The sequence below is a fragment of the Pseudopodoces humilis genome, chromosome 12 (assembly GCF_049639895.1).
Source record: "Pseudopodoces humilis isolate 2021_Gansu_Grassland_sample_001 chromosome 12, ASM4963989v1, whole genome shotgun sequence".
NCBI classification, from domain to species: Eukaryota; Metazoa; Chordata; class Aves; order Passeriformes; family Paridae; genus Pseudopodoces; species Pseudopodoces humilis.
The window spans coordinates 3,482,785-3,510,729 of record NC_142211.1 but is presented as its reverse complement, the minus strand read 5'-3'; the positions used below and the strand labels follow the sequence as shown (position 1 = coordinate 3,510,729).

The window sequence follows — 27,945 nt, the reverse complement described above, 5'->3', positions numbered from 1 at the left end:
ATGGATTTGCTTCACGGGGGCGGTCAAGGGAAAGACCCAAGAATTGATAAAAGAGCAAGTGATAAGAAAAAAGATAAAACCAACACAGAAACCTAAACCTAACTTAACCTCACGTCAGGACCTGTATGCAAGGCTCAAACAGCAATTAAAAGGGGAAATATATATCTCAAGACTAGGGAAAAACCTGTTTGTGGATTTAGGGGAGAGGATAAGTAAAGAACTTAACATAACGAACTGCTGGGTCTGTGGAGGAGCCTTGATGACGGAGGAATGGTCATGGAAAGGTAGTAGCATAGGCCCGGTGGAACTCCTTAAGTGGAACCGGACCAATATAAGAGGGGGGACTCGACCAGAAGGATGGATTCTAAGTTCAACAGTGATAGGGGAAGAATGTTTATGGCGAACTGGTAAGGAATTTATTAAAGAAATAGGGAAAACTCCCTGTAAAAGGTATAAGGTTAGCAATGGAACTTCTACATGGTGGATCCCAGAGGAACCAACTCTGTATTGGACTCAAGGAAAAGTAAAAGAAAACAATTGTGTGTATGATAATCGAACCAGACTCTTCAGATGTAATGGTAAAGGGAAAAATCCTTACTCTGGAATCCCAGAAATATCTAAATTTTGGGAAAATATAAATCAACAGAAAAATGACTATTGGAAGGCAGCAGATGGCTTATTTTGGATATGTGGGAAAAGGGCATACCCAAAGCTCCCTTCGCAATGGAAAGGGAGTTGTACTCTGGGAATCATTCAACCAGGATTCTTCCTTTTGCCAGGACCAGATGGAGATCAATTGGGAGTGCCGGTTTATGAGGACCTAAAAAGAAATAAAAGGGAATTGTTTGGAGGACCTCAAAAATGGGGAGATGAGGAATGGCCCCCTGAAAGCATACTAGAAACATATGGGCCAGCTACTTGGGCACAAGATGGAAGTTGGGGATATCGAACCCCAATTTACATGCTAAATCGCATTATAAGACTCCAAGCTGTAGTAGAAATCATAACCAATGAAACAGCTGGGGCTATGGAATTAATAGTCAGCAACGCCAAGCCAGAGCTGCAATATATCAGAATAGACTGGCTTTGGACTATCTATTGGCTGAAGAGGGGGGTGTTTGCGGGAAATTTAATACATCAGATTGTTGTTTGCAAATTGATGACAATGGAAATGCCGTTCTAGATATCGCCAAGAACATCAGAAAAATAGCCCATGTGCCAGTCCAAAAATGGGAGTCAATGATGACCACTAATTGGTGGAATAACCTGTTGGGGACAGAATGGTGGAAGAAGCTAGGTTTCTTCCTCCTATGCGCTACAGCTGGTTTAATATTCCTTCCTTGTCTAATCCCCTGTTTCATCCAACTAATCACCAAAGTGGTGCAGGGCATGCAAATAGTAGCAGTGCCTACAGACCCAAAATTGGCTACATCTGGAACGGCACAAAAAATCATGGTATTAAGAAAACAAAATAATGTGAAAGATCCGTTGGAAGAAGCTAAATTGATTTGTGAGAAAAATGAATGAGTGCTAGAAGCTAGGAAACAAGAATTATTGCTCAAGCCAAATGATTTATAAAAAAAATAAAAGGAGGAATTGTTGTGAATTCATGTTGTAAAAATTGGCTTTTCACAATTATTCTGATAAATATATATTATATGCTTTCACTATATTCTTTTCTCTCTTAGCAAGTTATAGGCTTAGATAGGAATTCTGAATGGTAAGGATATGTTTCATCCGGACAAGGCAAGATAACTCCAACAGGCACGACAATGGAAGGATCAAGCTGTGGAAAACAGGCTATTATCAGCAGCCGGAAATGGAGAGCAAACTGTTATCAAAAAGCCGGTACCAGGACGTTGGCAGGGGGGAAAGATATGAAGCCCATCTGCTCTCAGAGGAAGGATGAGGGGCCCGGACTCTTATCAACAAGTGACCATCTGCAGAAAAAAAGGAAACCAAAAACTCCAAAATAATGCTGACCAGCTAGAATAATGATGACCAGCAAAAATATATGCTGACCAGCAGAAAATAAAATTGTGAAGAGCATGATCCAAGAAGGCGGAACCAGGGAAGGGACATGCTTGAATATGCATTAATCTCTCACAGCAAGGATGGGATAAAAAGGGTATTCCTGAGATACCAGGTGTGCTCTTGGCAGCGTGCCAAGGCATCTGGCCGTAACTCTTTGCTTTACTTTATGTCTCTTATTGTCTTTATTAAACCTTTTTAAAATTTTACAGTAGTGAACTTCGTTTTTCACTAAATCCAGCTGGAGCAGCAGATCCCTCACAATTTTCAGGTCACCTGGGAGTTGATCATTCTCATAGTCATGGTCCTCCAGCTCAGGGCACTGAGACTCCCTTGATCTGTCATCCATGTTGAAGACAAAGGCAAAGAATGTATTAAACATCTCTGCCTTGTCTCTGTCCCTTTTTGTGATGTGACCATCCTCATCCTGTAACATGCCCATATCATTATTACACTGTATATTGCCATTAATATATTTGAAAAAAAACCCTTACCTTGTTCATGGAAGGGGTATGGTGCTGTGACCCTTTAAAAAACAGGGAACAGTAATGCAGGGGCCCTGTCTATTTTGTCCATGCTCCCAAGGGAGTCACCTTGGGCCAGTCCCAAAGCAGTAGCCCAGGAAGTTGTGTTTCACAATCGGGTGCTGCTGTCTGAGATCGTCATAGCCCGGGAAGCAGTTCGCAATCTGGAGCTGCTTCCGAGCAGTTCTGGAATATCCACGCCACCTCTGCCACCGAGTCTTAGGGAAAGAGAGTGAGAGATAGTGCACCTGACCTCTGTCACACCGCAATACACTACCTTTTGCCGCAGTGTCATGGAGAAAGAGAACCCCATGCACCCGTGCTGTCATTGTAGGAACCAGCATTTTGGGAGTGCAACCCCTGAGTCAAGAAAACTAGCTCTCCAGGTTTTGTTCTGTCCTTGTTTGTTTTTCCATTGCTCTCTGGCGTGTCTGTACAAACAATTCGATGGGTGAGGGTCCTTAGGAGAAATGGTGTTAATGTCTTTGAAATGGGTCTTAATGTCTCTAGGAACATCAAGCTATTCAAGTTTGTTACAGAACCCAAAAAGTTTGACCAGAGAGTTTGACTCCTGAACTTTAGGGTAATAGACAAATGGGTCCGCACAAAGTCTATTGCAGAACCCAGACAGCCTGAACGTCTGAAATTTAAGGGAAAATGACGATACATGTTCAAGGGGGAATATTTGGTAGGTGATTTGGGAAGGCCGTTCCTTCCTAGTGCCTCAGCCAATGAGAAAAAGAAGAGGGCAATATGTGGCCGGCAGTTTAGGATAAAAGGAAGCTGTGCCCTCCAAAATCTCGAGAGAAACCCCATGGGGTATGCCCTAGTGGCCTCTCACCCTTTATTCAAATGAAGTTGCATGACTCCTCTGTTTCCTTTGTGGACACTGGCTTTTTTTCCGCACAAGCCGAAAGATCATCTCCACCACTGAAAGTAACTTGCTGATTTCTCATAATACGTGGCTAAATCTATAATTAACTAACAAAATGGTTTTAAGGCCTTTTATTCTAACACATAACAAAGATAAAGGGAACAAAATTTAAGCAGGAACTAACAAATATTCAAGAAGTATGTAGCTGAACAGGCATATGCTGAGTAATTTCTTTGCATTGTTTAAAAACAGGATGCATAAATGATGTTTAACCAGAGAGTAACAGATGTTCAGGAAAATGTAACTGAATAGGTAATTTTTTTATAAGTAGACAGGATATATATAGCTTAGAATAAATAAGCAGCCAGTCATCAACCAACCTTCAAGGTCATGAACCAAGCCATCCAGGATGATAAGGAAATAACACCAGAAAGAACCAGTTTTATAGCTTGAAAACAAGATAGACTGAGCATGTGTCAATTAAAAAAGTTCAATTAAAGGACAAGTGATGAAGAGTGGCCTAGGAGCGGATTCTCTGGCACGCCACAGGACCTTCCCTGGAGGGACCTCGAACCTCGGTTCGCTCACCGCGGGGACAGACAATGACCTGCTGGCATTGTGGATAAAGGAATGTATTAAATATTGTCTCAGTTTTAGAAGACAGGTTTCTGCTAGGGAGGGCAGGAGCCCCCCTTGGAATGAAAGAATGTAGACCCCCTCCCTCCGAATTATTATAATTCTGAAATCAAGGGGCTTTCAGGCAGAAATCTGGGGATAGTAATAACAGTTCTTTACTAGTATAACCAGGCAAACAAACAACAACTACAACATTAGCAAGAAAACAGAACCAGGGACGCCGTGACAGCTTTCTCGGCTGAGACGGGAAGGGATGGAGGAGAGGCTTTGTTTCACAACCCCCCTCGAGCAGTCAGTCTTGGTGCTCCTGCAGGCCTCTGAGGAACAGTCGGCTAGAACAGCAGGGATGAGCTGAGATCCCGGGCTGGTGGCTGAGGTGTATCAGCAGTTCTGTGGCAGTGGCTGGCACTGCCACATGTCCTGGGAGGACAGGGGGTGCAAGGCCACCAACAAAGAGGGAAGAAAGAGAAGCAGCAGCAGCTCTGTCTGGGTGATGGTGAAATTCCCTTCTCCCCACCGCAACAGCTCCATGCCCAAAATGTCCTTATCCGAAGCTGAAAGAAACTCACCAAACTGTTCCCACCCTCCTTTTTTCCTGCCCCCTTCCCCCCCTGGGCTAGGCCAAACTCTTTGTCTTTTATCAAACACCCACCAAGTACCCACAATTAGGTTGTCCCCACAACTAATGGGTAAATTTCCACAGGCAAGCCAGAACTAGGACACCTAACCCCCAACAAATATCAAGAAAAGTGCTGCTTGTAAGTCATCCAGAGATATCTGACGGACAACATAGTCCCGGTGGGCTTGCAAGCAGCCGGCCAGGAGGGGGCCCGAGACAGAGGGAGAGATCCCTAGCCAATAGCGCTGCTGCCAGAGGGGTCTCACTGAGATGATAGAGCAGCCCGCTAGCCACTCTTGGGGTGAGTCAAGTGGACCCTTGTTTTGTTGCTATTTTGTGTGAATGCTGAGTCCAGACATGTTGAGTCATTGAGTGTGTTCAGTGAGTGAATGAGCCAGTGAGATGCACCAGAGGTGCGGAGCGACTGTGGAGCTCTATCTGGTGTTCCAGCCTCGGTCAACTGACGCAGCTGGAGAAAGGCAAACCCAAGTATGAACGAGGAGTGTTGTGCTTCAATGTGGAGTGGTTAGCATTTGTTTTAACCATGGACAGACAAATTGAAGGAGTCTCTCCTCAGCAGTGGTTTGGACTTGATCCCTGGGAATTGATTGATCCAGTAAATCATTGGATAGAAAGACAGAATGAACGGGTCTATCTAGGAGGAATATATGAAACCTCTGCAGGGAGGTTGATGGCCTTGGACTGGGAATAACCTGCAGCACAGACCCTGAGTATTCCAGGGGAGGTGAATGGGATAGCTTGTCTTTGTGGGAGATTTAGAGCTGTCAGAGGATCAAGGGATTGGCATCTGGAGTGGGTTTTATTGCAGTGTAGAGATTGTGGAAGACGTTGCTATTGTTGGTCTAATATCCAGCAGGGTGTATGCCCTATGTGCGAATTGAAAAATTATCCTAATCAAGTCAATGCTGAACCTAAAATTTGAAGGTTGGTGTGTGGAAAGTCACATTGGGTGCCTGCAAATTTAGATTGTGTGTGGGAAGAGTACTGGGAAGAGACAGTGAAATTGTGTGAGGAAAAGTTTGGGTGGAAACAGGACAGAACAAGAATGAGGAGATAATGGGAGCTAGACAAAGTAAAGAGGTCCTTAAAGCCAGTCCACTAGGCTGTATTATTGCACACTGGAAAGACGTTGCTGAATGTCGGGGCACAGAGAACAAGGAAGATCTTATCAGGTTCTGCAAGGACTGGTGGCCATTATATAAATTGGGTGATGGAGCAAAGTGGCCACCTAGAGGAACTTCGGATTATAACATGCTATTGCAACTCATGCTATTTCTTAGGAGGGAAGTGGACAGAAGTATCATATGCTGATATGTTTTCTCCCTTTGAAATCACCCAGAATGGCAGAGGGACTGTGGGATCAGGGCTCCCTCCGATCCTCTGGTATTGGCCTTAGAGAAGGAGAATAAGACTAAGAGAGGAAGGCTTAAGCGGTGTTGTTCAGCATGTAGCATAGGAGAAAGATGTACAAAATCGGATAAGGTTTACCAGACTGTGGCCCAGGAACAAGATGTGGTGGATGACTTGCTTAAGCCTCCCCACATAAGACCAGAAAGGGATGAGGATGAGGATGTAGACTCAGAGGATACAGACACCCTTCCGATTGTGCACCGGAGTAGACAACAGACACACATAGTACTGGCACTTCTGCAAGAGGCAGTGGGACCAGAGGGAGGAGTAGTATTGGATAAAGTTCACTTCTCCACAATCGATTTAGAGCTGTGGGAAAAGATTGCTAAAAATTACTGCAGTGATACAATTAACACAGCTAAATGTCTGTGATATAAAATAAAACAACACAATCCGGATTGGAGTGATATGCAATTATTATTAGATGCACTGACCAAGACAAAAAAACAATTAATTATAAAAACAGCAGAGGATCTGGCAAAAGATTATTATAAAACCCAACAATTGGATGTGAAAGATTATTTCCCACTCCAAAATCCACAGGCGTGGAGAGTTTTTAGTAACCAGGAAGAAGGATATAAACAAGGAATGAGGAAGTTTGTAGCTGTTGTAAGTGAGGGAGAGAGAGGAAAACGTGGACAGGGATCATATAGACAAGGCCCGTCCCTACTGGGCAGAGACCAGTGTGCCATCTGTAAGAAATATGGTCACTGGAAAAATCAGTGCCCAGAACAAAGACGGGGTGGCCTTCAGGAAAAGGGAGACCAGGAAAAGGGAAAAGTGATTGCATATGTGAAAGAAGACTGAGGAGGACAGGTAGATCTCACCCCAGAAGATCCACTGGTTATAAAATTGAAACTGGGGGAAAAAGGGAAAGAGGTGGAATTTCTGGTTGACAGGGGGGCAACATATTCGGCCTTGAATAAGATTTTGGCACCTGTGGGGAAAGATTATGTTACGGTAATACGAACAGCTGGGCAATCTGAAAAAGCATATTTTTGCAAAACATTAAAGTATAGGCTTGGAAAGCAATGGGGCATTCACAAATTCTTATATCTGCCCAGATCCCCAAGACATCTGTTGGGTAGAGACTTGTTAGAGCAATTACAAGTAACCACTAAATTTAAAAATGGGGAGGTTATTCTGGAGGTAAATGATGAACAGTACATTGAGGCATTGTTGTGAATTCATGTTGTAAATATTGGCGTTTCATAATTATTCTGATAAATGTTATATGCTATATGCTTTTGCTATATTCTTTTCTCTCTTAGCAAGTTATAGGCTTAGATAGGAATTCTGAATGGTAAGGATATGTTTCATCCGGACAAGGCAAGATAACTCCAACAGGCAAGACAATGGGAGGACCAATGTGTTTTCCAACAGAAGGACAGTGGAAAACAGGCTATTATCAGCAGCAGGAAACGGAGAGCAAACTGTTATCAAAAAGCTGGTACCAGGACATTGGCAGGGGGGAAAGATATGAAGCCCATCTGCTCTCAAAGGAAGGATGAGGGGCCCGGACTGTTATCAACACTGACCATTTGCAGAAGAAAGGAAACCAAACTCCAATTAATGCTGACCAGCTAGAATAATGATGACCAGCAAAAATAATGCAGACCAGCAGAAAATAAAACTGTACAAGAGCATGTTCTAAGAAGGCGGAACCAGGGAGGGGACATGCTTTGAATATGCATTAAACCCTCACAGCAGGATGGGATAAAAAGGGTATTCCCAAGATACCAGGTATGCTCTTGGCAGCGCACCAAGGCACGCGGCTGTAGCTCTTTGCTTTATTTTATGTCTTTTATTGTCTTTATTAAACCTTTTTAAAATTTTACAGGAGTGAACTTCGTTTTTCACAGGTATTAAGTTTAATGTTAACAGCCATTTGAACAGAGGGAGAAATTAGTGAAGAAATAATAAACCAACTATTTCCTTAAGTGTGGGCCTGCAATGTACCAGGGAGAGCAAAAAATGCACTTCTTATATTAATCAAACTTAAGGAAGACAACCAGTTAGAATTAAACCATACCCCCTGTAAAAGGAAGATAGGGAAGGAATTAGTCCCATAGTTGAAAACTTTTTGCAATTAGGGTTGTTAAAAGAGTGTCCATCTGAGTTCAACACTCCCATTTTGCCAGTCCGAAAACCTGATGGGTCATATCGGATAGTACAAGATCTAAGAGCTGTTAACAAAATAACTGAGGATCTCTATCCTGTGGTCACGAATCCATACACTCTGCTAAAGTGTCTAACACTTGAGCTAACTTGGTTTACTGTTTTACACTTGAAAGATGCCTTCTTTTGCCTCCCTATCCATGAGGACAGCCAGAAAATTTTCATATTTAAAGGGGAAAACCCCAGAAGTGGGTGAAAATCCCAGAAGTGGGTGAAAATCCCAGCTCACATGGACAGTATTGCCTCAGGGATTTAAAAACTCTCCTATTCTATTTGGCAAACAAATTGCCAAAGATCTGGAGTCCTGGGAGGCTCCCCCAGAAGAAGGAAAGATACTGCAGTACGTGGACAATATCCTCATAGCCACCCGGACAAAAGAGGCATGCATAGCCTGGACTGTAAGCCTGCTAAGCTTTCTGGGACTTCAGGGATACAGGGTATCAAAGAAAAAGGCACAGGTAGTAAAGCAAAAGGTAATCTATCTGGGTTATGAAATTAATGAAAAACAACAGGCTCTAGGGCAAGATCGCAATGAAGTGATATGCCAAATCCTGAAACTTCAAACAGTAAAGGAACTGGGAATATTCTTAGGAATGTCAGGATGGTGTAGGCTGTGGATACACAGCTACGGGTTGCTTGTGAAACCTCTGTATGCGCTCATTACAAATGGGAACAGAGACCTCCAGTGGACAAAAGAGGCCACACAAGCCTTCCACCAGCTGAAGAATGCTCTAAGGTCCGGGCTCTCGGATTCCTGAATGTAAGTAAACCGCTCTTCCTGTTTTTCCACGAGAAGCAGGGAATTGCCCTGGGGATACTGGCCCAGGACCTGGGTCCATACCGGAGAGCAGTTGCTTGCTTCTCCAAACAACTAGATGCAACAGCCAAGGGATGGCAGGGATGCCTTAGAGCCATTGCTGCAGTAGTGTTGAATATTCAAGAGGCACACAAATTCATCCTGGGACAAAAAATGACTGTATTGGTGTCTCATACAGTGTCTGCAGTCCTAGAAATAAAGGGGGGGTGTTGCCACTGAAGATGAATAGATCACACGGACACAGGTTGAGGTGTGGTGAAAAGAAGAGAGTGTTTATTTTTCCTCCTAGGATTTATAAGCTTCTGACTACGGCCAGGGTTTGGATGGTCAGGATAACACTTTCTCACTGCACTGGCCATGAGAGATGCCCATCACAAGAGGTGTAACAGAATGAATGTACACATATCTATGTTTACAGTTACTGTCCTGGGAAAGTCCTTAGAAAACTATGTTAGCAAGCTCAAAAGCTGAGTTTTCAGGGCGACAGGGGAGGGCACTGGCTTTCCCCACAAAGGTTTTTGAAATACCAAGCCATCATGGTAGAACAAGACGATGTAGAGATAGTTGCAACATTATCAACCCAGCTTCTTTTCTTAGTGGAAATCAAGGGGAGACGATACACCACGACTACCTGGAAACTATCGAAGCCTTCTACTCCAGCAACCCAGATGTGAGAGACACCCCTTTGGATGATGCAGAAACCTGGTTCACTAATGGGAACAGCTAGGTCGTCAGTGGAAAGGGACATGCCGGGTATGCAGTTACCACCTGCAAAGAGGTAATAGAATCTGGACCCTTGCCAACAGATACCTCTGCACAAAAGGCGGAGATAATTGCTCTAACCCACGCCCTGGAGATAGCCAAGAGAAAGAAAATAAGCATCTATACAGACTCGAGATATGCATTTGGGGTTGTACACGCACATGGAGCCATCTGGAAAGTAATTGGACTGTTAAACTCACAAGCGAAAAACATCAAACATGCGTGCAGGAAATATTGCGGCTACTGGAAGCAGTTCAGCTACCTGAGCAGGTAGCAATTATGCACATTAAAGCACACCAGAAGGTGAGCTCAGAACTGGAGGAAGGAAACGAGCTGGTGGACAGAGAGGCAAAAGAAGCAGCAAAAGGTGAGATAACAATTGAGGGAGCTTTAATTCCTGATGGACAGGTCTCCCTTGAAGGTAAGCCAGTATACAGCAGAAAAGAGAAAACTAATTCAGGATCAAGGAGGAAAGTATAACCAAGAGGGATGGGCTATTACTGCAGAAGAGACAATAGTCATCCCTTCTCATCTGTTATGGTCACTAGTAAGATAAGAGCACCAGAAAACACATTGGGGAATAGATGCCCCATATGACTATCTAATTGAAAAGATTACTGCCAGAAATTTATACTCTACTGTCATTCAGGAAACCCAGCAGTGTGACATTTGCCTCCAGACTAAACTTAAGAATAGTCCCAAACCAAAACTCGGTCAAACTGGAAAAGGCCATGGGCCTGGACAGCAACGGCAAATTGACTTCTCAGAACTCCCAAGAAAAGGGGGGTATCTATATCTGCTGGTTTTAACAGATACCTTTTCAGGGTGGCCAGAGGCTTTTCCCACCAGGACTGCCAAAGCCCGGGAGGTAACCAAGGTATTGTTGCAAGACATAATACCACACTTTGGAGTTCCAGCCACAATATCTTCAGATAGGGGGCTACATTTTATTTAAAAAATAGTACAACAAATCAGTCATAGACTGGGAGCTCCATACCCCATATCATCCCCAGTCAAGTGGCCAAGTAGAGAAAATGAATCATTTAATTAAACAGCAAATTGTGAGTCTAGGACAAGAAGCTAATTTACCCTAGCCTCAATCTCTCCCATTAGCATTGATGAGGATCCGAACCAAGCCTAGAGCCAACGAAAAACTAAGTCCCTTTGAAATGCTTTATGTGAGCCCGTATGGAGTGCAAAAGAGATTGTCTACCCAAGTGGGGGAAGAGAGACTGACTGCCTATATGATAGCCTTAGGCAAGCAGCTCAGAGCAATTGAGAAACATGTGGCTGGAACTCTGAGCAGAGGGCTGGATGGACCAGTGCATGACCCACAGCCTTGGAATTATGTGTATATTAAGTCCCTTACAGAAAAAACTTTGGAGCCACAGTGGGAAGGACCGTTCCAGGTGCTTCTCACCACCTTCACCACAGTTAAGATCAAGGAACAGAGTGCCTGGATTCACCATTCTCGAGTGAAGAAGGCTCCAGAAGTCCCTTGGAAAGTAACACTGGGTGACAATGAACTGAAATTAAAACTTACTCGAGCAAAATGAGTACATTGCAGTTGGGAATATTCCATGATTTAGCTTGCAGAAACCTAGTCATTAGATTTGTTTTGTTTGTTTTGCTTGTAGCTATAAGTGTAATACAAAAATTGAAAAGCACCTCTAGCCAGAAAAGTGCTGAATGGCCTTGGTCCCAAGCTTTCATTCAGTATACTGGATCCATGGGAAAACATTCTGATATAAAAGATTTAAACCTATCAACTGTGGTTATGTATGAAAACCAGATATATGAAAAGCAAGAATGGCAAAGACAAAGGTTGTGGTCCCTTACAAGGGACTGTAGGAGAAGTAATCAGCGTAGGATGCTGGATGATTAATAGGACTAACCATGAAAAAGCAATTCAAATTAGTGTTTTAACTTATCTTACAAGCAAGCACCAGGAAATTTTTATTTGTCTAAGTGAATTAGATTGCTGGTATAATTTTACGTTAGTACAGACGGTAGATGTGGTCTGCCTTTGGAGTCGTAGTGCTACTGGGCTCTCATTCAAATTTAAAATAAAAGCCATGTCTATTGCAACAACCAAATTGGCTGTAACATATGTTGGTACCCAAGCCCAGACCACACCATCTAAAATTGAACCTAAAATTTATGAAGTTGGCCCCTATGTAATAAGGAATATGGGACAACAACTATTATTTAATCCAGAATGGTCTTTCAAGTGTGTTGAATTAGTAATGCAAACTAACATCTCTGAGATTCAGACAGCCTGCTCCTCTTTCCTAAAGACATCATCCGAGGGCTGGGCAACATGGTTACAAAAGCAAGTGCACTTCAGCGGCAGAAAGCAAAGAGATTTAACTGGAATATTAGGAACAGGATTGGGAGTCTTAAATGGAATAGATTCAGAAATATTAATGAATAAATTAGCCACTGCAACAAGTGATTTGACAAAACTAAAACAGCCCCTACAATACTCTTTATTAGCACTAGGAACTAGCCAATGGCAAATTTCCAAAGTATTACCAAAGTGGGAAGAAGCTGAAGACCAAGACCACAAGCTAATAATGAATACACTTAATACGGCCGAAGACAATGAGTCATTAGCCCTCAGCTGCATACAGGCACAATTATGGATACAATCAATGGAAGCTTTAGTAATTAGAGAAGGAAGTGAAGGTGCTTTTCCAATTGAAATTTGGAAAACTGTCTGGGACAATGCAAACAGTTTAGAAAGAAAACTTCAGTCTTGGTGGACTCTGGTAAATTTTATTTATGACCCTACCACTGAAAAAGCTACTGCCTTTGTGCTGACTATACGCAATGTCACAATTTACAATATCCACCCTATTTTTGCCTTAGGATTAAATCATGAAAGGACAGTGCTCCACCCCTCAGAGCATAGAGCATGGGCCCGAATGATGAATGGAAGATGGCAAACTGTAAATTTGGAATCTTGTGCTATCCGGGAGCAACACGGGTTTATCTGTGAGGCTAACACAACTGATGCACAAGATATATGTCTGAACACTAAGCAAAGCATCTGCCACTTGGAGATTCATCCAGCTACTAGTCAAAAGACTGTGCTTGTATCTATTGGCCTAGGCTGTGTATGTTTAAGAACTGCGTGTGTTTCCGCAGAAATAGACGATAACAATGTAGTATTACCTACTAAGAATCATTCTAGTTCTTGTATTTGTAATTTTGTTAAGATTGTAGGGTGTGATTTTTCATATTTGGTACCAGTTACATCCCACCAGTTGATAAGATCTAACTACACAATGTATCATAAATTATCACCTACACCCACTGGAATGAACCTGACATTAGTAAGACAGCTAATGAACCACCAAGACTTGGCAAAAATCCTGTAAGAGATTCAGGAAAATGGGAAAAAGACTCTGGTTACTGTCTATCATGACATAAAAGAGATAAGCAAAGTATTACAAAGGGTTAACCAAGACACGAATCATCACTGGAGGGATGCACTCTTTGGGTAGTCACCAACTGCAACTGGGATTTTGAACATGCTTTGCCACCCTATCATTGTCATACTGACCTTAGTAGGTGTAAGTCTGGTGCTATCTATTGCAATGCTTGTTTGGAATTGGAGGATGTTAAAATGGATGGCAGTACTGACTTCCTTAGCAGCAGCATATTGTAATGCAATGAGGGATACATACCAAGGAGAGCGAGCTGTGGAGGTAGACTGGAAAGAGGAAAGGCATCAGTATTGCTAAATAAAAGAATTTACTAATTTTCTAGAAAAGGGGGTGTCAGCATTCAGGAGCACACAAAATCATGAATGATTATGTGAAAGTGCTTTATTGAAGAGCTCTGGGTATCAGGGGGACACATACCCAAATCTGACCCCACTTGGTTTTGAGTTGAACATGTTTTTATACTCTATCGTTATATAACTTACATATTAATTATTAAACTTACATTGTTCTATTGTATGCATTGTTTTTACCCAAGCATGGATTTCTCGTGATCCCCCCAAGCATCCTAACATTGTTCCTCATGTTCTTTAAAGAATAATTATATCTAATCACATCTAACAATTGTATCATTTATCATATACTCATTACACAGGAGCAGTTTCACCTGAACTTTAGCAAGTACAAGGCCTAACATTTCCCGGGGCCTACTTTTCCCAGGGCTTGCCAAGCCTAACTTTCTAAGTCTCCAAATTTTCTAAGATTTTAAAATCTTTTACTATCAGGGGGACGGAAACAGAGAAATTAAGAATTAGGAATCAAGCATAAAGAAATGCTTTGACTAAAAGTGGGGTGCTAACAAAACCGTAGAAATGCTTACTTCTCCTACAAGGGCAGGAAGAGAACAAGATTACAAGTTAAAGAGCTAGAATGAGCAAACAGAATGCAAGGACAAAGGCACCACAGGATAAGGGGATCCTTTGGACATCTAAGCCAGGAGAAATGGTATCAAAGTCCAAAAGATGGTCAAAGAACTAAAAGGAGCATGCGCAAGGAGACAAGGTGAAAAGTTCAACTGAGAGGAAAATTGCTGACTTCATCCCAAAGACCCCCATATGACCACCAGAGTGACCAACAAGGAGCAGTGCACAATTGTAAAGAGGCGTGGAGCTAATTTTAATATGAAGCAGTGTGATAAATATAGTATTGGATAAAAATTTGTGAAAAAGAATAAAGAATTATATGTTGTATTTATAATACTGCAAGGATACAAAATGTAAAATAATCCAGAGATTCCTTCCCGAGTCAGGCAGTAACGATCTACAGCGACGCTTATCAGCACGAAATAAAGAGCAGGACACAGGCAATCAAACCGGACAATAAGAGTAGCCCGGTCGAGATATCCATCTCCTCCGCACCCAAACTGGCCACTCCACCCCGGAAATGCAATCAGAAGACACTCAGAGCCATTCGCATGTGTAAGGACTCTGCCCCGTCGACCATTGACTCAGCTCCACGGATCCGGGAAGTCTATTCACCCACACATCTAGACTCTTTGTTGGACTGTGCCCATCCCGGGGTTTTGCCTCAGGATACAAAATCCCTATAAAAACCCCAGACCTCAGTCCCTTCCTTGTGGATTTGGGAAAATCTGTACCTCTGGGTGCAGACCCCTATCCACCTGGCGCTGCGCTGATTTATTTTATTGTGGTTTTTCTCTCGTTGCTTGTGATTGAAATTGTTTTATAATAAATGGTTTTTTATATTAACCCTATTTTGCCATTGCATTTATAACAAGGGTATGGTTTTTGTCAGACACCCCTTTTAGTCAAGCATTTCTTTCTAATTCTTAATTTCCCTGTTTCAACTGCTTTCTGAAGTAACACAAGCTTCCCAGTATTCAGTTTTCTCTCGCATTCCTCCCTTCTCCCCCCACCTTCTCTGAAGGGATGGGGCAGGAGTACCACGCCACTGGGGAATTTTCTGGGTTTCCCACGCTTTCAGAAAGGGCAGTTCATCCCCCCACATTCCCGGGGCTTCTAACTCTTTAAACCTCATATTTATCTTTTCCCCCATGTGATAAATGTAACCTTGGATAAAAATCCGTGAAAGAATAAATAAGTATATAACTAGAATTGTAACAATGTAAAAAAATTATATAAAATATAGTGTGGCCGAAGAATTTCCCCAAACCCAGCAGTAACTACCCATTCAGGCGGTAACTACCCTAGGCGACGTTCATCAGCCTGAAAGAAAGAGCAGGACACGAACAATTAAGCTAAACAAAGAAAGGAGACAGGCCGAGATGGCCATCGACTCCACACCGCACCTGGGCACCCCTTCCTGCAAACCCCGACTAAAGATGCAATCAGGCCGGACAATAAGTGGAAGCCCAGCCGAGATATCCGTCGGCTCCACACCAGACTTGGATACTTCACCCTGAGAGCCCAACCGAAGATACAATCAAGAAGCACTCAGAACCTTTTACATACGAGAGGACTCTGCCCAGTCGTCTATTGATTCAGTTCCACAGTTCCAGGAAATTCATTCAACCAGCCATCTAAATTCTTTGTTGAATAGTAACTGCTCAGAGTTTTGGCCTCAGGACACAAAATCCCTATAAAAACCCCGGACAGTCTACCCTCCTTCGTGGATTTGGGTAAATCTGTACCTCCGGGTATAGACGTCTCCCTGTCCACCCAGCGCTGCGCTGATTTATTGTGGTTTTTTTCTCTCGTTGTTTGTGATTAAAATTGTTTTATAATAAATCGCTTTTTATATTAACCCTAATTTGCCATTGCATTTATAACACCCATATCCTGGGTTCAAATAATCTCTCTTTAGAAATACTCAATCCCATTATCTAGACTGTATATAGCTTACCAGACCTGGCTATCTTCAGATTTCTGACCAGCAGAATCCAATGTTCCGAGTCCAGGGCCCTTGGAACTTCGGAATGTGATAGCAGATGTTTTTCTCCAGACCGATTTCTTTCAGGAACTGGTTGCTGTGATCCTGCAGGTGTTGATTGAAGCTTCTGTGAGTTTTTGTAGCACAAAGAAGGGACACCATTTGTAACTTTTCCTTAAAAAATCCTTTTTTTTGTTTCTCTGTTTCTGCTGCATCTCTTCTGTATTTTTCTTTTTATTCTTGGATTTCTCAGCCTCCTTTGGACTGAATTCTTTTGGGATCCTCCCTCGTAGGGAGCCCTGCTTATCTCAGTTCTTATGATTCAAAGAAAACTCCCGAGCATGTTAGAATCTTGTTTCTCGTGTTTATTAGGTCATCACAAAACTTAACAGGTCTCTCCAGGCTGGCTACACAAGGTTAATCTTTGCAATCTGGTATATTTCTTTCTTCTGATGGTACAAACAAGGCCTTGTGGCACACTTCGTGTCTGATGCACAAAATGGCCCCGAAATACACGGTTCTTTTATCTTTATACCTATTTTTACTCAATTAACAATAGACAAGTATATTTTTTTTCTTAATGACCCAATGACCCAACACCTCTGTGATGCACTGCTGCATTTTCTAACCAATCACTTACTATTACCCAAAAACCTCTAGGAGAAGAACATGAAGAAGAAAGGAGGGACAAGAGTCAACACCCTAAATCCTCCATCTTGTCTCCTGTTCTCTAAACTAATTTTTCACCCAGTGATTAAAAAAACTTTGTAATCTACACACTTACACTTTTAGCTTTTTCCATCTAACTTTAACATTTGTTTTCATGTATCACCATGAAAACATGCCCATGAATTTCATATTATATGAAATTCAGTGTTTTTCTGGATCTTAGAACTAAGTATCAGAAACAAGGGCACACACTCTGTATTCCAGACTCCAACAGCTTCCACTGCTTTACTAGTAAAAGAAAGCAGAAAATTAACATTTCGAGGAAGATTAAAAGTGCACACCCCACATGCAGTCAGAAATATTTTGGATCAAAAAGCTGAGAAGTGGCTCACTGATTCTCGTGTGTTGAAATATGAAGCAATTCTAATAGATAAGGATGACCTATGTTATAGATACATTTCATATTGTTGGCTTTTCACAAATATTAAAATGAATGTTATGTGTATAAGAATGAGAAATTTTGTTGTATTAATATAGTTTTCTTTATTTCTGTTATTGATGAAATTTAGAAATAGTAGTATAATACATATATGTTAGGCTGTGGCATAGTATTAAAATAAAAACTGCTTTTGTTTGTATAACCCAAAGACTGAGAAAAAAAAAATAGCTAGAGAGCTCCTGCGTTTGTGAACTATCTTATCCAAATGAAGACAGCAGTGACCAGAACTCTGGGGGTGGAATTTATTGCATTTCTGGTATCAGGGAATGTAAATCTCGATGGCACCAAGGAGATTGATCTATTGGGAAGGGGACAAGAGAAAACTAAACAGAAGAACACCAAAGATCCTAAGAAGAATGTATGAATATGTATGAGAATTTATGGATATGTAGTAGGGTTCTGTTTTTAAGGGACAATCCTTTGTCAGTAAGGTGTGCTCTCTTGGCTGAATGCAGACACCCGGCCGTATCTGTATACTTTATTTTTTTCTCCTAATTGTCTTTTTTATTAAACTTTTAAATTTTATAAAAATTATGTGGACCTTGTTTTTCACACCTAGAATTAGTTACAGATAAACACCTCAATCCTGCTCAGTTTTTATATGGAAAGTCAGTAGGAGAATTAGTGCATGATTGCTTAGAAATCATAAACTATCAAACCAAAGTAAGGGAAGATCTAACCGACCAACCCATCTCAGGGAGGGGGGCACGATTATTCGTAGATGGGTCCTTAAGAATAATTCAGAGGAAGTAGATGTCAGGATATGCTATAGTGAATGAAGAACTAATTGACTCGATCCTCCAGAGTGGCCCAGCTTAGCTCAGTGATGAGGTTTCTCCTCACTCTGGTTTTGAGCCAGCATAATTTGGATTTTGGGGCTCTGTGATTTAATTATGGAAGTCTTTCAAACGAGTAAAGAAATAAGGGTTGAATCCTGACCTGGGTTGCACTCCATAGTTTATTTCTGTGAAGGGGAATCCAGAGGTCGAGAGACAAAGGGTTTGGGGTCTGGGGGTTTCTTTTGACAGGGTTTCTCGGAGGGAGGGAACATCAGAGAGAGAACCAATTATTTTTCTCAGCTAATACAATTACAAACTTTCTACAAATCAAGGTTACATTCACTAAGATAAGGAAATAACAGACACCAACTTCTTCAAATGCCCACAGAGGTGTAGGAGTATACTCCACAAAAGAGGCGGGGGGGGGGGGGAGGGGGGGGCATGGTTTCCTGGCAACGCAGGAGGGAAAGAAAGGGAAGGCACGAATACCCTCTCGGCTTCCATAGCTCAGAGGCATTCTGGGACCGGAAGAAACAAAGCCACGAGCTCTTGTACCGGAGAGCAGGGCCCCTCAGCTACCACCCCCGCGTTTTCCCGGGCTAAAAGACTCCAAGCAGCTGGAAATGCCAGCAGGGATTTTTCTCTACTCTATCAGGCTTCCCGCCGCGGAGCTGAGGAGAAAAAACTTCAGTAACTGTTATAAATGCAAAGGCAAATTTGGGTTAAATAAAAAAACAATTTATTATAAAACAATTTTTATAATAAAAATAAACAATGAGGAAAAACCACAATAAAGCAAACAGCGCAGCGCTGGGTGGACAGGGGTCTATACCCAAAGGTATAGGTGTTCCCAAATCCACGAAGGAGGGTAGACTGTCTGGGGTTTTTATAGGGATTTTGTGTCCTGAGGCTAAATTCCAGGTAGGCACCATTCACCAAGGGTCCTTGATTGTTGGATGAATTGATTTCCTGGCATTGGAGAATAGAGTCAAATAGACGTCCGGGCAGAGTCTCCTCATATGTAAAGAAGTTCTGAGTGTTCTTTGATTTCATTTTCGGTTTGGGCTCTCAGAGTGAAGTATCCAAGTCCGGTGTGGAGTCGACAGATATCTCAGCTGGGCTTCCACTTATTGTCCGGCCTGTTTGCATCTTCAGTTGGGGTTTGCAGGGAGGGGTGCCCAGGTGCGGTGTGGGGTCGATAGCCATCTCGGCCTGGCTCTTTTCTTTGTTTAGCTTAACCGTTCGTGTCCTGCTTTTTCTTTCAGGCTGATGAACGTCGCCTAGGGTCGTTACCGCCTGAATGGGTAGTTACTGCTGGGTTTGGGGAAATTCTTCGGCCACACTATATTTTATATACTTTTTACATTGTTACAAATCTAGTTATATCCTTATTTATTCTTTCACGAATTTTTATCCAAGGTTACATTTATCACAGTAACCATGGTAACCTGCCTCCCGGTAAGAGCTGGGAGAAAAGGAAAGGGGGGGAAAATCGCAACTAGAAGAGGGAAAAGATACATTTCAAGCTATGAACTACAAACATTAACTTAGCAACCTTCTAACAACTTTTACTACAACACTAATAACCCTAGAAAAGAAAAAGTTACCTCCCAGCTGGTCAGCCCAAGCATGTGAGCTATGTGCTTTAAAACGAGCCCTTGAAATACTAGCACTAGAAAGAGGGACTGTGTATACTGACTCCAAGTATGCCTTTGGAGTAGTGCATACTTTTGGGGAAATTTGTGAAGAAAGAGGATTGCTAATTTCAAAAGGGAAGGGACCAGTTCATGAAAGATTTATCTCTGAGGTGCTAGAAGCATTGCAATTGCCAAAGGAAATTGCTATTGTGCACATTCCGGGCCACCAAAAGGGAACCACCTTAGAAATACGGAGAAACAATTTAGCAGCTTTAGAAGCTAAAAGTGCAGCTGAGTCCAGAAAAGAAAGCACAGTGATAGTTCCAACCCCCACAGAAGAAATTCAGGATATACCAACATTCAGTGACACAGAGGAGAGAAAATTCCTAGAAATAGGAGCAAAAAAAAGATGATAAAGGGAAGTGGGTAATACCCGATGGGAGGCAGTTATTAAATAAACCCCTGATAAAGAAAGTATTAGAAAACATGCATAATAGGACTCATTGGGGTACCCAAGTGTTAAGCAATCAGTTCCTGAGAAGTTGAGGTTGCATAGAAATTTTTGGAATAGCAAAGCAAATAACTGAAAAGTGTGCAATATGCCAAAAAGTAAGCAGAAAGGTCATGAGGGGAACACGTCGAGGGAGGTGAGAATTTGCCTTACGGCCCTTTCAGAGTATCCAAGTAAATTTCACTAAACTCCCCCAAGTGCAACGGAAGAAATTTTTACTTGTAATAATAAATCATTTAACCCATTGGGTAGAGGCGGTACCAGCTGTTAAGGCTACTGCCAATGTAGTATGCAAAACTCTGCTAGAACTAATCATCCCTCAATATGGAATAGTTCATAATATTGACTCAGACTGAGGAACTCATTTCACATAAAAAATATTAAAACAACTAGTTCAAGCTCTGGGTGTAGAATGGGAATTACACACTCCCTGGCACCCACAAAGTTCAGGGCAGGTTGAAAGAATAAACCAAACTCTCAAGAGAACTCTGACTAAATTAATAATTGAAACCAAATTGTCATGGGTCAAGTGTTTACCACTAGCCTTATTAAGAATCAGAACACAGCCCAGATCAGATTTAAGAGTCTCACCTTATGAAATTATGTTTAGTTTACCTTTTCTGATTTTGCCAAGTAGCATTACCAATTATGAAGAAGGGGAAAACAGTGTCAAGAAATATCTCCTGTCTATAGCACAAGCTTTAGAAGAACTATGGGAAAAGAGAAAAAATCCTCAGACTTCTACCCTAGATTTCAAAATTTACAATATCAGTCCTGGGGACTGGATGATGGTTAAATCATGGAAAGATCAACCTTTAACTCCACTATGGGAAGGTCCCTTTCAGGTGTTGCTGACCACCGAATTGGCCATACAAACTGCAGAACAAGGATAGACCCATGCTAGCAGAATAAAAGGACTAGTAGAAGAACCAGACAAATGGAGAATTGTCCCCTCAACAGAAGGACTGAAAATTATTTTAAAGCGAAACATGCGGGTGTAATAGAGGAAGTTAAAGAACAATCATCCATCAGTTCTACCTAGAAGGGGGTATCTTTGTAAACCTTGTCATTTTTTTTTATGTATTCCCAGAGATCAGAGGCTTTCCAAACCTCACCATGGAGACACAAGTAGTTCTTTTATTTCGGAGGTATCAGTGTGGTAGTACTAGTCAACTCGAGTAGTACAGCTCCCCTAAGCAGCGTGTTGTAAGATTTGTCTATTAATAATGTGGGGTGACTAAAGAAGAAATAGAGACCCACCAGGTGAAGAAGCCACCTACTGACAGTTAACAAAGGAGTAACCAGGGAACAGGGGGCAAGGCCAAGTTAGCCACTATACTCGCCCCCAAGAAGACCACATACACTGACTATGGGTAGCAACCCCGTAGGCCTGATAGGAGGGACTACAAGCCATACTGAACCCATTACCCTTTTATGTGTGTCATGAGGTGACTTTACCTTTAAGGTGGTTTTGAGAGCTAAGGAAGTTGAAGTTGCTGGTGGCTGATGAGAGTCTTTTCTCCTGGCCAATTATCGGTCATTACTGGGAATTGACAGCAGTTTTGACCATTGAAAAGTGGGATCAACTTGTGAACCCTACCTTAAGATGTAAAGTCAGAGCACTCTTGGGCTCTTTGTTTCTTGGCTGTGAAAGGTAACAAAGCTCCAGGCCTCCCGTTCTCTGCCCGGCCATGCGGCCGGGCGGGGGCTGGGCCCAGCGGCTCCCGGCCGGGAGATGGGGGCTTGCGGGGGGCTTTCTCCGGGCTCTGGCCGGGCCAAGCCAGTCTCTGGCTCGGCTGCAGGCTTTGCTGTGACTGAATTCACCAGAAACTGCCGAGTGAAGAAAGAAAGAGGCTCTGAACCTGCGGCGGGCTAAGGCAGCGACTACACTTCCCAGAGCAGCTATGAGGAATCTTCTATCGCAGACAGCTCCAGCTCCTGCTCCAGCAGAGATCACAGAACCATCTACAAAAGCCTGGGCAAGATTTTAACTCTTTCATTACCCAGATGAGACTTGCAGATTAATCTTTTTATCCAGAGAGGGAAAAAGAGAGTGATCAACATGAAAAGAGACTTTATAAACTACCAGTGACAGGAAAGAGAAGAAAAGAAGCTTCAGAAAAGGTAGAGAATTAAGAAGATGCTTTAATTAAGATGAAATATTTTTCTGTTAAAGCTATGGAGATGGACAATAAAGTCCTGAAAGAACTCCTTTAATTCATGACAGTATATAGGGAGGAATAGAGTGCTCAAAGTGTAAATTTTGAGTAAAAAGTAGAGTGATTGTGATATAGTGAAGTGCTGGAAACAGTGAAGCGAAAATTTGAAGCCTGGGGAGGCAATGAGAAAAACTGTTTTCTGGTGAAGCTCACAGAGACAGATGAAGAAGAGTTTTGCCTTTAAATAACTCATCCTTAAAATGCCATCCCTAGACTCATGACCCATACACACCTCAGAGTGATGTGAAATGGGAGGAGTGAGCTCTGATAACAGCAGTTCTGGGCAGCTGACATCAGGGCAATAGAAAACTATAACAGAAATAGTTTTCTTGTGAGAAACTCCATAAATTAACAGAAAGAGACTTCTGTTTCTCTACAAAGACTGATGAAAAGACTGTAGCAGGAATTGGGACTGTTTTAACCACCAAAGTTCCAAAGTTTTTGTCTCTGTTGTCATGTGAACAAGGGAATGGTGAGTAGTAGAGGATAAAAAGGGGTTTTCTGGAAGTTTATTCTGGTGTTCTTATTATTGTAGTTTGTTAATAAACTTTATTACTTTTAAGTTTTATGCCTGTTTTGCTCTTGTTCTAATCCATATCTCACAGCAAGAAATAAGTAATTTTTTTTGTTACTGGTTTAAAACCATGACAATGTGTTGCTCCTCTTCTGTCATTTTCCAGTTGGGAATCTAGAGAATACATGTCACAAATGCTATCAGTCACTTTATGTATGTTCTCTGTCCTGATTAGGACATTCGTGGTTGGGTTATTTTTCCCCTTGGACTGAGATTGATGAGAGACAGGCAGTTTTCTCTTGTTCGGACTTGGTTGTTTATTCTTCTTTTATCTATATTACATGCATACAAGGTACAAGGAGCTACATGCACTTAGAAAGGTGCAAAATGGCTAACAAAGATCTTCTTCAAGGTCTTTTATATGTCTTTTTACCCAATTAACAGATGCCAAGTAAATTATTTTTCTTAGTGACCCAATGACCCAACACCTGTGTGCTGCACTGCAGCATCTTCTATCCAATCACCTACTACTACCCAAAATCTTCTAGAAGAAGATGACGAAGAAAGAAGGACAAGAGACAACACCCTAAATCCTCCATCTTGTCTTCTGTTCTCTAAACTAGTTTAAACTCCAAACTTTAACTTTTTCACCCAGTGACTTAAGAAAACTTTCTAATTTACACACACTTCTAGTTTTTCTATTTAACTTTAACAGTTGTTTTCAGGATGTTATATGAAATTCAGTGCTTTCTTGGATGTCAGAGCCAGGTATCAGAGATAAGGGCACACTCTCTGTGCCTCTGATTCCAACAGTTCTCTTTTCACTACTCACACCCTTGTTGACCTGCACTGTTATGACTCATCCAAGCTAGACATCTGCACACATGCTGACCAAACATTCTGGGTAGCAGGAAACCTTGGACAAAGTGGTGAAAGGCAAAGGAGTGAGTGCCCAAAGGGGGAGAAATAGGTTTGTTTTGAAAGAGCTTTCAAAGGTGGAATTAAAGGAGACTTGGTGAAAGAAGAAATAATATCCCCAAACCCACTACAACCAATGCAATATATCCTAGAAAAATCCTTAGGAGACACCTTACTTGGCAACAGGTTTAGAAAAAGGCCTGAGCCAACTCCAAATGGAGACTGGTACGAAAAGCTTAAATGACAATTAGAAAATTATAAGTCCTGAGATTTGGGAAAAACTTTTGTAGATTTAGTGAAGAGAATTAGTAAAGTATTGAAAGTTACCACCTGCTAGGTATGTGGAAGAGCCTTAATAAAAGAAGAATAGCCCTAGAAAGGTAGTAGTCTAGATCCAGTTGAACTTCTTAAATAGAATAAAACCAACACAGGAAAAGAAGACAGACCCGAGTGGTGGGTCTTGAGTTCCAAAGTGATAGGTGAGGAATGCCTCTAGAGAATTAGAAAGAAATTTATTAACAAAATAAGAAAAAACCCCTGTAAAAAGTATAAAGTTTTGAATAGAAGTTCTGTGTGGTAGATACCTGAAAAATCTACACAACATTAAGCCACAGAAAACAAACAAAATTGTAAATATGACAAAGAAAGTAAGCTTTTTTTGTGTAAAAACACTGAGAAAAAAATCCCTATTCAGGAACCCTGAAATATCTAAATTCTGAGAAAATATAAATCATCGAAGTAACAAAGATTACTAGAGAGCACCTAATGGCCTGTTCTAGATATGTAGTAAGGGAGCTTATCCAAAACTCCCTCCCCAATAGAAAGGAAGTTGTACCCTAGGAATTATACAGCCAGGATTTTTTCTCCTACCAAGTGAAGATGGAAATAACCTAGAGCTACCAGTGTATGATGCTTTAAAAAGAAATAAAAGGAAGCAAATTGAAATTAGAAGTCACCAGAGGTAGGAAGAAGAGGAATGGTCTCCTGAGCGAATAATACAAACATATGGACCTGGCCACCTGAGCCCAGGGTAGAAGTTGGGGATATCGAACCCAAATTTACATGCTAAACCATATCATAAGACTCCAAGCAGTAGTAGAGATTATATCTAACAAAACTGCCCGAGCCTTAGAGTGAATAGCTGGGCAACAAAGACAAACTAGCGCTGCAGTATATCTAAATCATTTAGCTTTAGACTATCTGTTAACAGATGAAGGAGGTGTCTGTAGAAAATTTAACTCATCTGACTGTTGCCTACAAATTGATGATAACGGAGATGCAGTTTTAGATATAGCCAAGGACATCCAGAAAATAACCCATGTACCAGTCCAAAGGTAGGGATCTCTAATGAACAAAGGATGGTAGGAAGATTTTTTAAGAATATCCTAGAAGAAAAAGTGGGATTTATAATGCTATGTGGAATAACAAGTTTAATTTTTCTTCCATGTTTAATTCCATGTCTTATCTGATTGATTACTTATGTGGTTCAAAACATGCAACTAATAACAATGCCTGTCAATCCCGATTCAGTAACCTCAAGAGGAATACAGAAAGTTATGGTGTTAAAGAAAACAAAAGATGATAAAAACTTAAAGAAAGCACATATGATCTATGAAAAATATCATTATGCCAAGAGTACAGAAGCTCAAAAGCTGAAGCTCAAGCCAAATAAAGTAAGAAAAAAAAAGGGGGAGGGGAATTGTTATAGATGACAACGTAATATTGGCTTTCACATTTATAGATTAAGTTTTGTATCACAAGTATTTTGATATAGTACAATTTATACTTACTTTTAACTGCTTGTATATGATATAATCTGTCAGTTTACATATACACTGTATTGTTTATATGAATATGTCATGGGGTGACTGTGATGTTAAATTGTATCCCCATTCGTCTGCCTAGCCCAGAAATAGGTTTTGTATCTTTAAAACTTCATCTGAGAGTAAAAGTGAGTAGAGAAGAAGCACCGAGTCTGTTATCAGAGACTGTACTTGCTCTCCCTGCATTCCAGGAAAGAGTTTTGACTACAGCACAGACAGACAATGAGAGAGATCACCTTTGCTTTCCAGCTGGCCAAAGCAGAGAGGTCTTCCTAGACTGTTTTTCTTTACCTTTTCTTAGAACAGTTCGAACCTGCTCTAGACTAGGGACTTGGGGGTACACCAGGAGCTTGCACCTGTAGACTACCTGGGGCCTAGCCTGGGCAGCGGAATTTTCCAGTGCCAGAGGGATTGATAACAGAGTGAGCACCGACAGGAGAGAGACCCTCTGAATTTATCATCTCTTCAAAGCGGCTGCTAATACCCTATTGCTCTCACCCTCGGCAAGTCGCCCGAGTAGCCACAGTCCACCGGGGGGAAAGGAGATTTAGCAAGGACAAAAGATAAAAGACCAAGGAGGGTCTCTCTTCCCGGGACAGTGTCCTAGTTTTTAATCTGAATGGTTCCAGGGGAGAAAAATAGCGAGTATGGGCTCGCGGTGGATTTTGAACAGAGAGAAAGGGAGCGGGGGAAGACAAGTTACAGCCAATGGGGAAAAAACAAAGGGGAGGAGTGAGGGGGAAGGAACCAACACAACCACAGATCAGAGGGGGGACAAAAGGGAGAATGTAACATGTAACAAAATGCAATACAAGCGGCGAAAAGTTTTGTAATTTGGCGTTGTTCATTTATGTGCTGGGTAGTGCTTTGCCTGTTAAATAAACAGGTTTTTCCACTTCTCTCAGTGAAATCTCTTCCCAAACTGGTTGGGGAGAGAAAGGGCCACGTGGGTTTGCTTCCTGGAGGGACCCCCACTGAAAGTTTTCTCCCAAATTTGCCCTAAACCAGGACAGAATAGTAGTGTAATAAATACATGGTGTTGTAGGTGTTAGCATTCAGAAACACACATAATCATGAATGATTATATGAAGGTGCTTTATTGAAGAGCTCTGGGTGTCGGGGGTACACATACCCAAATCTGACCTGATTTGGTTTTGAGTTGAACATGATTTATACTCTATCGTTATATAACTTACATATTAATTATTAAACTTACATTGTTCTATTGTATGCATTGTTTTTACCCAAGCATGGATTTCTCGTGATCCCCCCAAGCATCCTAACATTGTTCCTCATGTTCTTTAAAGAATAATTATATCTAATCACATCTAACAATTGTATCATTTATCATATACTCACTACACAGGTGCAGTTTGACCTGATCTTTAGCAAGTACAAGGCCTAACATTTCCCAGGGCCTACTTTTCCCAGGGCTTGGCAAACCTAACTTTCTTTCTAAGTCCCCGAATTTTCTAAGATTTTAGAACCTTTTACTATCATTTCCCCCTTTGAAAGCATTTTCACTTCACTATAAGTGCAAATGTTTTCACTCGATACAGTCCTTTGTTTTTGAGTTTATACTTGGTGTTCTTTGAATTCTTGATTGATGTAAATGTTATCCTGAATGTTGTCACGAACTGGAGAACCAGAAGATGGTGGGTGTGGATCTCACGTCAGTGCCTTTATTTTCTGGTTCCAGGATGTTTCCTTCTGTATTTCTCCTTTTAAGATGCTGTAAACTAACCAAATTGCTAAGAATACAATTAGTAAGGTTATGACACTCTCAATGATAGATTTAATCCATGAACTCACATTCCACCCTAACCCTTTGAAGATTTTGCCTAACCAATTTATAGTCAAATCCTTTTGCTCTTCCTGTGTTCCATGCTCTATTTGCTGCAACTGATTGATGTCATATTCTACATTTGCAGTTAGATTTGGGGTGTGGACGCAACAATGATCAATCTATCCCTTAAAAAAACCACATACTCCATGCTCTTTCAGGAGGAGCAAATCTAAAGCCAATTGATTTTGTAAAGTCATTTTTGTGGTGGCTTGTAATTGCACATTTAGTTCTTTAAATCTTTCCCGGGTGACTCTTGCCAGTCTGTCTACCTGACCTGTAAGTTTGTACAACATTTCTCT

At 41.5% G+C, this 27,945-nt stretch overlaps 1 pseudogene; it reads right to left on the bottom strand.

The window, feature by feature from the left end:
• LOC148183287 (uncharacterized) overlaps positions 1-27,945 on the bottom strand; it is a 66,071-nt pseudogene that overhangs the window by 34,271 nt on the left and 3,855 nt on the right.